This window comes from Littorina saxatilis, linkage group LG3 (assembly GCF_037325665.1).
Source record: "Littorina saxatilis isolate snail1 linkage group LG3, US_GU_Lsax_2.0, whole genome shotgun sequence".
Lineage (NCBI taxonomy): Eukaryota > Metazoa > Mollusca > Gastropoda > Littorinimorpha > Littorinidae > Littorina > Littorina saxatilis.
This window is the reverse complement of record NC_090247.1, coordinates 32,534,555-32,545,409: the sequence shown is the minus strand read 5'-3', so window position 1 is coordinate 32,545,409 and position 10,855 is coordinate 32,534,555.

Here is a 10,855-nt window from a genome sequence, read left to right as displayed (position 1 = left end):
TTTTTTCTTCTTTAGGGAACTTGTGGAAAGTTTTCCCGAAGCACCTCTGTTTGTAACGGGCGTTCTTGCAACAAAAAGCCGAGCACAATTTACCACCACCTCGCACGCGATCGGTACCTACGCGATCCGCCATTTTGTTTTCGCCGTCAGCATGTGACTAGGGACGATAACCCACAAACACTTTTTCGCATTTTCTTCGCAAGTTCCACGTCTTCTTTATGTACAGTGTTTGGCCTACTTACAGGACACGACTGCCAACTAGTCTCGGCGCGCTCAAAATAATAATGACCGAGACCACACACACCACGCGAGAGAGAGACTACAGGGAGGCATGCCGTCATGATGCATTAATTGACGTCAAACACTTTTGACCGTGACGTAATCTTATGCGAGCTTTATCCATAGTCTTGGATAACCACTCACACATAGACTCGGAAATGTTAAAGTTTCTACCACAGACATACACACACACGCACGCACACACACACACACACACACACGCACAAACGCACAGACAGACAAAGTTACGATCGCATAGGCTACACTTCGTGAGCCAATGAGGGTGTGACAGTGCTGCCTCAACTTTTACAAAATGCCGGATATGACGTCATCAAAGACGTTTATCCAAAAAATTCAAAATTTAACCGGGGATCGCTCTACACACACGCACGCACAGACACACAGACACACACAGACACACATACACCACAACCCTCATCTCGATTCCCCCTTCTATGTTAAAACATTTAGTCAAAACTTGACTAAATGTAACAAAGCAAAACGCATACAATAGATAGGGAGCAGAGCGGGGTACGTGTTGGGGTGGGCTTGACACACAACCCAGGCATTAATCAGGTCAAGAGACGACCTCAAAAGACAGTGCCATTGCGGTAGTGCACGTGCTGGACCAGAGTGCACAACCACTCCCAGCCAAAGGAGCTGGGGTTTTAACCCATCCCTTTCCTTGAGAGGCATATAAGTGGTACATGTACAACCACCTACTTTCGAAGAACCGTACGTGAAGTTCCGTGCCTAGTACAGGCATGGGAATTGTCCGCCGAACGGCGGATTTCCGCCGAATTTTTGTTTTGTTCCGCCGAAAATGCAAAAGTGTCCGCCGAAAAAATAAAGGGGGGAGGCACACAAAAAAAGCACCGGTTACTTTGGCCTTTGCGGAAAAGCCCGCGAAAACTTTCCGTACTTTGTTCACGCACTGCTACCGCCCGCCTCAGTTATTGAACTTTTATGTTTGAAAGTAAACCAGATTGCACAGATTGTGTTACAAGCTACATTTTCCTGTTTGTCTCAACAGATCAATTTTTTTACAAATTTAAACCATATAATACATGTATATATTTTTTTCTTAAAAAAAGCAAAAATTGGTACATTTTTGTACTAAAAGCTCTGATTCTAAAAACAGAATTTAATGGCAAACTTGGAGCTCAGATGACACCAGATTGCACCATCTTGGTTCTTTGGAGAAAATTTTTTCCCGGGGGGGGGCATGCCCCCGGACCCCCTAGTAAGGCTAAGCGCTTCGCGCCGTCGACTTGACGCTTCGCGTCTTCAATTATAAGTTTTCCGCCTTTTTTACAATTTTTAATTCCCGTGCCCTAGTACGGTGATTCAAGCTAAAGTCACACTCCCCGGCTCACCATACAGATCTGGCCAGGGAAATGATCATCCCTACAATTGGTTACATACCAAAGTGCGTGCCTGGGTGCTCTCAGTGCACAGTTTTTTTTACTAATTAATTTCTTTAAAGGCCACAATAGTAGCTTTTTCAAAATGAATTCATAAAACATTAATCACAAAAATTTTAAATCACTATAGCAAGCAGTCCGGGTATTGATTTTCGGTGTGTCACAAAGTGGAGGGATAGTTGTATTTCATGTTACAGTCCGGCCAAATAATTATGAGGCGGTGAACCGAAGGAGTGTGCCTTTAAAAGAGAAAACGACATCGACAGGCAGCCGCTGTTTCTTTACACAGCAGGGAGGGAAAGAGAAGTCCAGAACAGATCGACAAGCATACCGATACCACCACATATGCGGGAAGAGATTCAGTGAGCTAGGAATTGAGCTTTTATTTGCGAGCGAAAATCTTTTTTAGACATGAAACATCCATGTGTCTTCGCTGTCTGGGCAGTTTTCTTGGAGCTTTTCTGCCTCGGAGTTTTGAGTAACAGGTAAGAATGGTTCTGCGTTGAATTATATATCTTGGTTTTATGTTTCTTATACATGTACTGATTGGATAAACTTTTTTTTATCGTTTTGTTCATGCTGTCATCAGCATTTCTTAATGGTAAATTAGTTGAGACGAGGAAAAAAGATAACAGAACACACAAGCACAATCCGTTTAATTGTTTGTTTGCCCCCGCTGGATCACTTTTATCACTCTTCGTTATGACCAAATTATATATTTTTGTTTTGTTTGCAAGTTGTGTATTCCATCCTCATCCCTCCCATAGTTATATCATATATAACTTAAGCACAAACTTCTTTTTTAAATGATTGCCCCCCCCCCCACACACACACACACGCACATGATTGATCCTCGTCATTTTTACATTTAGTCAAGTTTTGACTAAATGTTTTAACATAGAGGGGGGAATCGAGACGAGGGTCGTGGTGTATGTGTGTGTGTCTGTCTGTGTGTGTGTGTGTGTGTGTAGAGCGATTCAGACTAAACTACTGGACCGATCTTTATGAAATTTGACATGAGAGTTTCTGGGTATGATATCCTCAGACGTTTTTTTCACTTTTTTGATAAATGTCTTTGATGGCGTCATATCCGGCTTTTCGTGAAAGTTGAGGCGGCACTGTCACGCTCTCATTTTTCAACCAAATTGGTTGAAAGTTTGGTCAAATAATCTCCGACGAAGCCCGGACTTCGGTATTGCATTTCAGCTTGGTGGCTTAAAAATTGATTAATGACTTTGGTCATTAAAAATCTGAAAATTGTAAAAAAAAAATTGTTTTTATAAAACGATCCAAATTTACGTTCATCTTATTCTCCATCATTTTCTGATTCCAAAAACATATAAATATGTTATATTTGGATTAAAAACAAGCTCTGAAAATTAAAAATATAAAAATTATGATCAAAATTAAATTTTCGAAATCAATTTAAAAACACTTTCATCTTATTCCTTGTCGGTTCCTGATTCCAAAAACATATAGATATGATATGTTTGGATTGAAAACACGCTCAGAAAGTTAAAACGAAGAGAGGTACAGAAAAGCGTGCTATCCTTCTCAGCGCAACTACTACCCCGCTCTTCTTGTCAATTTCACTGCCTTTGCCATGAGCGGTGGACTGACGATGCTACGAGTATACGGTCTTGCTGCGTTGCATTGCGTTCAGTTTCATTCTGTGAGTTCGACAGCTACTTGACTAAATGTTGTATTTTCGCCTTACGCGACTTGTTATATTTAGTCAAGTTTTGACTAAATGTTTTAACATAGAGGGGGAATCGAGACGAGGGTCGTGGTGTATGTGTGTCTGTCTGTGTGTATGTGTGTGTAGAGCGATTCAGAGTAAACTACTGGACCGATCTTCGTGAAACTTTACATTCTTTCTTTCTTTCTCGAAGGTTATATCGCGACGGGGAAAGGGGGGGGGGGGGGGGGGGGGGGGAGATGGGATAGAGCCACTTGTTTCTTGTTCACAAAAGCACTAATCAAAAAATTGCTCCTGGGGCTTGCAACGTAGTACAATATATTACCTTACTGGGAGAATGCAAGTTTCCAGTACAAAGGACTTAGCATTTCTTACATACTGCTTGACTAAAATCTTTACAAACATTGACTATATTCTATACAAGAAACACTTAACAAGGGTAAAAGGAGAAACAGAATCCGTTAGTCGCCTCTTACAACATGCTGGGGAGCATCGGGTAAATTCTTCCCCCTAACCCGCGGGGGGTGAAACTTTACATGAGAGTTTCTGGCAATTATATTACCAGACGTTTTTTTCATTTCTTAAAAAAAAAGTCTGATTACGTCATATCCGGCTTTTTGTAAAAGTTGAGGCGGCACTGTCACAGCCTTATTTTTCAATGAAATTGATTGAAATTTTGGCCAAGCAATCTTCGACGAAGACCGGACTTTGGTATTGCATTTCAGCTTTGAGGCTTAGAAATTAATTCAATAGTTTGGTCATTAAAAAATTTGAAAATTGTAATTAAAATCATTTTTGTATAAAACGATCCAAAAACAATTTCATCTTATTCTTCATTATGTTCTGATTCCAAAAACATATAAATATGTTATATTCGAATTAAAAGCAAGTTCTCAAAAATAAAAATATGAATATTATGATTAAAATTCAATTTTCGAAATCGGTTTAAAAACAATTTCATCTTATTCCTTGTCGGTTCCTGATTCAAAAAACATATAGATATGATATGTTTGGATTAAAAACAAGCTCAGAAAGTTAAAAAGAATAGAGATACAGAAAAGCGTGCTAACCTGTTCAGCGAAACCACTACCGCGCTATTCTGGCTTGTCAATTTCACTGCCTTTCCCACGAGCCGGTGGACTGACGATGCTACGAGTATACGGTCTTGGTGATAAAATGCAGTGCGTTCAGTTTCATTCTGTGAGTTCGACGTCGACAGCTTGACTAAATGTTGTATTTTTGCCTTACGCGACTTGTGTTAAGTTTATGGCGGGGTCGAGTTCGGTTTAAAAAAAGGAAAGTTATTATTTTCTCGGATGTTATTGAATTCAGAGCTTTTAATTTTTGATTTGAAACTTTCCATACTTGTAGGCTTTGGTGATCTAATGACATGACCTTATTAAATCGGGTTGACTTTTCATAAATGTCAAGGTCATGGCAGGCCGGGTCAAGTTAATGCCAACAAAAAAAGCTTAGAGGGACATATGCTACAGCTTCGACACACTTCCAAATTAAGATCACCTCCAGACAGGAGAATGGCGTTAACCCTAGCAGACGGTCAAGGTTACAGTGGGTTCTTGTTTTGGTTAAAACTATTTTCAAGGTTTGATGAACTCCAGATATCATGCACGTATGGTTGACCATTGTCCAATTTCAATGTCTCTGTAGATTTAAGTTCAGGTAAAAAAACAACAAAAAAAACGAAGTAAATCGTTTTCTGTGACGTTTTGGATGTAAAAGCTTTTAAACTTCACATACTTCCGGGATTTGATTACCTCTATGGGCGGGGATGTAGCTCAGTCGGCGGTAGCGCGCTGGATTTGTATCCAGTTGGCCGCTGTCAGCGTGAGTTCGTCCCCACGTTCGGCGAGAGATTTATTTCTCAGTCAACTTTGTGTGCAGACTCTCCTCGGTGTCCGAACACCCCCGTGTGTACACGCAAGCACAAGACCAAGTGCGCACGAAAAAGATCCTGTAATCCATGTCAGAGTTCGATGGGTTATAGAAACACGAAAATACCCAGCATGCTTCCTCCGAAAACGGCGTATGGCTGCCTAAATGGCGGGGTAAAAAACGGTCATACACGTAAAATTCCACTCATGCAAAAAACACGAGTGTACGTGGGAGTTTCAGCCCACGAACGCAGAAGAAGAAGAAGAAGATTACCTCTATACCCAAGTCTGGTTGATCCTATTCAAATTTCTAGTCAAAGTGTTGAAAAACATCATTTTCTAGAACTTTTATGGAGCTAGAGTAGCAGTTAATTTGCTTCTGATTGATTCGTAGTGTGTATGGCAAAGGTGTTTGATTTCATGTTTCTATTTTTTTTCCTTTCAGTGCTACAAACGTGCAGTGGTTTAAAAAACATGGAATACCGCTTTCACCGAAAAGTAATGAGACGTCAGCGTTCCTTGTGCGTTCTAGACTTGAGTGTGCACTTAGTTGTCGGGCTGAAGATAGGTGCATTTTCTTTTTCTACAATAACGTCAGCAAAAGCTGCCTTCTTTTCCCGTCTGCTGTACCTATTGATGCAAATATGGCCTCTGGTTGGGCATATTTCGAGTTAACCTCAGGTAAGAACTTTAACATTCTTTTCTTTTCACGTAGACAGTATTAGCATGCAAGAACAGTTGACCAAAATGAAAGGCATTCCTTCCCGTGAAAACAGTTCGGCTGACTATCTCCTATCCGGCTTTTACGTGGGATAAGACCATCCTTCCACTTAGTGGGTCACATTCAGATCTGAGATGTTGACCACAACTGTTTACACGGGACGGAGTACGTGTGCCTTTGATGAAACAAGGCAGTAATAATGTTTACTGACAAGCAGAACCGAGGTAGTGTGTTGAAGAAAAAATAGTTTGTACTTGAAACTCCATTATTTTAAATAATATATATATTTTTTTTTTATAAATTGTTATTTTTATAAATAGTTCTTTGCATGTTCAAGAGGCAGAACCAAAATGGTAAACTGCGGACGAGTTGATTTGGGACACTTCTGAAATGTTACCCCTTTCCATGAAGACCAGCGGGTATATCGCTGGCATAACAGATCTGTGCAGGCTTTTGAATTGGATAAGAGTGTCAGTTAAGAGACATACCAACAATCTACAGCCTCACTCGGCGCAGTCCACATTGGTTTTACAAAATCGATTGCAATCGTACCTGACACCTATGTCAACCCGCGAAATAAATTCAGCCAAAGAAACAACAGCAGCAGCAGCAGCAGCAGCAACAACAACAACAACCACAACGACAACCACCACCTCAACCACCACCACAACCACCACCACAACCACAACAACAACCACAACAACAATCACAACAACACTGACACACTGACACCGTAGCACAACAAATAATATAGACAACACCAGTAAGTTAGAGTTGTGTCGAACCAGTTTCCAAAAACTTGAGGAAACTGGTCTTTATAGGAATCTGATAAATTATAGAGTACTTTTATGGCACTTGGGGTATCCTGAACTGAAGCTTTCCCACATCTTTTTAAAGGTTTATTTGATATTTCTAATCGTGCTTAATATTACAATCGTTTACAGATACTCATCCACATTTTTGTTTATTTCCCTTTTCTTGTCAGTGCACTTGCATACACTGATAATTTGCATTTTGATTATCTCTGTCTTTAGCTGATCGTCCCTCAGCGAACGGTACCAGACAGGAACGCTACGCTGTCGATCACGAGAGTATGACGTCATATCGAGTGGTGACGTCACCACCGCTGTCCTGGCTCGCAGCACGTGATGCCTGCAACGACAGCAATGAGATGCTGGCAGTGTTGGAGCCTGTTGAAAGGGCAACGTTCGTGACACGTTTTCTCAGAGAGAATAAAAAAGGTAAAAGACACCCATTTCAAGTTCTGATGAAACAAGAGATATTTATGGAAGATGTTTTGTTGTTGTAGTTAACGAATATTGTTTGGCAAGATAATGCCAAATGTCGTGAATTAGGCTTTAAAGATAAACGTCACCAACTTAATAAACCAAAACGTCTTTTCTTGACGCTCGTATTCAAAGTGAAATCACTGACGTCGAAAGCAAAACTTACTTCGAGGAGACGTCAGAATGCGAATAAATGCGTCATGTAGAAAAACTATTGGTCATTTCTTGTGCACGTCTCCAATGGAACTGACCTAGACATTTTGAGAACAACATGTGTCTCGGTGACTTCTTCATATCAGCAGTAGAAAATTATTCGTGTGGTCACCAACAGGCTGTGTATGGATCGGTATCGCATATCATTAAGGCTTATACGGCAAGTAAGGTGAAGTTCAGATCTGATGAAGATTACATTTTCGGCGGTGGTGTGTGGATGGATGGATAGATGGATCGTTGCAGGGCTGGATCAAGTATGATAGAGGGGGAACGAGATTTCAAAAATCAGGTAGGGGCCACACCCTGATGGGGGGGGGGGGGGGGGGGGCAGTTGAGAAGCTGAGAAAATTTTAATTTCGAGGTACATCAGCCGGCCGGGGGGGGGGGGGGGGGTGTTCCGGAACCCAGGACCACCCCCCCCCCCCCCCACCCCCACCCCCACCCTCAGGTCCGGCCCCGGTTGGCTAATTGATTGGATGGATGGATGGATGGAGGGGTGTGGAGGAGCGGATGCGGCAAACACTGACTTTGATTCTATATTACCCTGCAGCTATAATGGGAGAAAACGACGAACTATTTTGCTTCGTCGGTGCCAGTCGTCCAGCAAATGCCTGGAATTCCATCTGGCCTGCTTCGGGACCGGACTTCATGTGGCTTGATGGTCAGCCGGTCAACCTCACGACCACTGCATCCTTCTGGGCCGATGGCCGTCCCAACAACCTGGATGAAAACGACAATGTGCTGAGTATCAAGGCAACTACAACTGAGAATTTCCGCTGGGATGACTACGACGACTTTGAAAAGAACTGTTACATCTGCCAACGTCAGTAGTAGTAGCTGAACTGAGAGAAGATGAATTCATTTTTTGTTTGTTTATTGTTTTTGTGTTTGTTTGTTTATTCTTTGTTTATCTGTCAGCGTCCGCACCGACCATATTCGCTGAACTGAGAAAATTCGAATCTTATGATTGGCAACTCCTCCGCCTGTCATGAATATTTTCCCGTTTTACTATAGTGTGTATTAATTAATGTTAGTCTGAACGTTGGAGTTATCCGACTGTTTATTGACGCAGTCACATTTTAATGTTATATCAAATTATTCTATATACATTTTGTTGGCAGCACTTGCTTTACCCCCAGAATACTTCAGACTCATTTTTGTTGAAACAATGTGGAATGCACGTTCATCTTCGATCAGAAAAAATATTCTTTGCCTCTTGAGAATAAAATTCGATTGTTCATGGGACATCCAGTGCTTTCTGTTGTCTTTAGAGCCACTCCAAAGACCCTTGTTAAACAATATTCTGTCTCTCGCGTCCAGAGCTCCTTTGTAGCTTATTTATTTGATCAGAAATAAGACCGAAGAATTTATCATTTAAGCCATGTACACACACACTCGGGAGATGGTGTAGCTTTGAGTGATCATGCATCGATTACGTCTGGGCAAAGGAAAACGGAAAAGTAAAAACCAAAATAAAGTAAATGAATTAAGATCTTTGTGTATTGTTTACATATAGCATCGCTGCTTCCAATACACTTTGTATTGCAGCCATATTGTCGAGAAAAAACCCACCACTATAATAATATAGTCGAAATACGTTGGCAGCTGAGTTGATTCTTTAACAAAAAAAGAAGACGAATTAAACAGTTAATGCACAAATCAATAGCAGCAGTAAATTTTCACACGTTGCTTTGATGACGCTAAGCTTAGGCTACATCTGTTTCAAGCTCGCACCATTTATCTTTTCTAACAAATAAAATTCGACCAGTGAGGGAAACAAAGACTGTAAGAAGAAATTATACAGTAACTATACGTTTTGCGAATCAGTTGAAGGATTTATTAATTTAAAGGTACAATCCTCGTGAAAATCCTCGTCTCATGCTCACCATCTCACCATCTCATATCTGGTCAGGCTTTCCACATAGGATAAGACCATCCGGCCTCCGCTTGGTCACATACTAAACATCAACAGCCTGAGTGCTCTCTGTGCGTAGTTGGTGTTTGTTTTTGAATTGATGAATTAATTTTGCAAAAGCCAATAGAGTCGGGTTAGGGGGAAGAATTTACCCGATGCTCCCCAGCATGTCGTAAGAGGCGACTAACGGATTCTGTTTCTCCTTTTACCCTTGTTAAGTGTTTCTTGTATAGAATATAGTCAATGTTTGTAAAGATTTTAGTCAAGCAGTATGTAAGAAATGTTCAGTCCTTTGTACTGGAAACTTGCATTCTCCCAGTAAGGTCATATATTGTACTACGTTGCAAGCCCCTGGAGCAATTTTTTTATTAGTGCTTTTGTGAACAAGAAACAATTAACAAGTGGCTCTATCCCATCTCCCCCCCTTTCCCGTCGCGATATAACCTTCGTGGTTGAAAACGACGTTAAACACCAAATAAAGAAAGAAAGCCAATAGAGGCAATTTTAAGAAATTATACAAAAATGTAAGTCATGACAGCAAGCAGTCATTGCGTTCATTTTTTTTTTCTTCACACATTTTTTTTTCTTCAGAAAAGGTTACATGCATGTATTGGTTCACAGTATGGGAAAGGCAATTCAGAACATTATGACATTAACAAAAGCACATTATGTATACAATGGCAGAAAATAAAGTGTTTGTATGTATACAAAAGCAGGAAAGTGTGTGCAGTTATTCTTGTATCAGATCCAGGCTGTGTACGCAGCACACTTATGAATGTATTTGTCATAACTCATTGTAATCTGATGTACATGTTTGTCTATTTTGTGTACATATGCAAGTTCTCTGAAGTACATGTTGAGAGTTGGTTGGACTTTAGCAAGTCTACACTTATAGACGTCATTGCGTTGATCGTTGGTATATTGACGAAGAGCAGGAATGGTCTTATCCCATGTGAAAGCCTGGCCACATCTCATATGCTGAGCCCAACTGTTTAACGAGAAAGGGTATGCCTTTAAATATCCATTTTGATATGATGTCATTGCCTCTTAAAGACTGAAACGAACACTTCAATTAAGAAACAGTGCATATAAAGCAGAGCAGAAGATTCACGGGGTGACTTAGCGCTGTCTGTGGTCAGTTGTTAAGGTGATAATGACGCTCCATAACTCTTTCACAAATGGTTAAAACAAATGTTGTGCAAAGTGAATATGCGGCCTTATCGTCAAATCGTATCCGTGCGACTGCTAAAGGTTTTGAATAGGGCGGAGAAATAGAATTCAAAATTTACCTCGATGTGTAATTATACGGACAGAAACTGTTTTTTTCTAATTCCGAAGTAGGACTCATTGCTCTCGTAGTATCTTACAAAAATGAAGTGATATGCAAGATCATACCTGCACAAGATTAGTTTTTGAGGGGATGAAA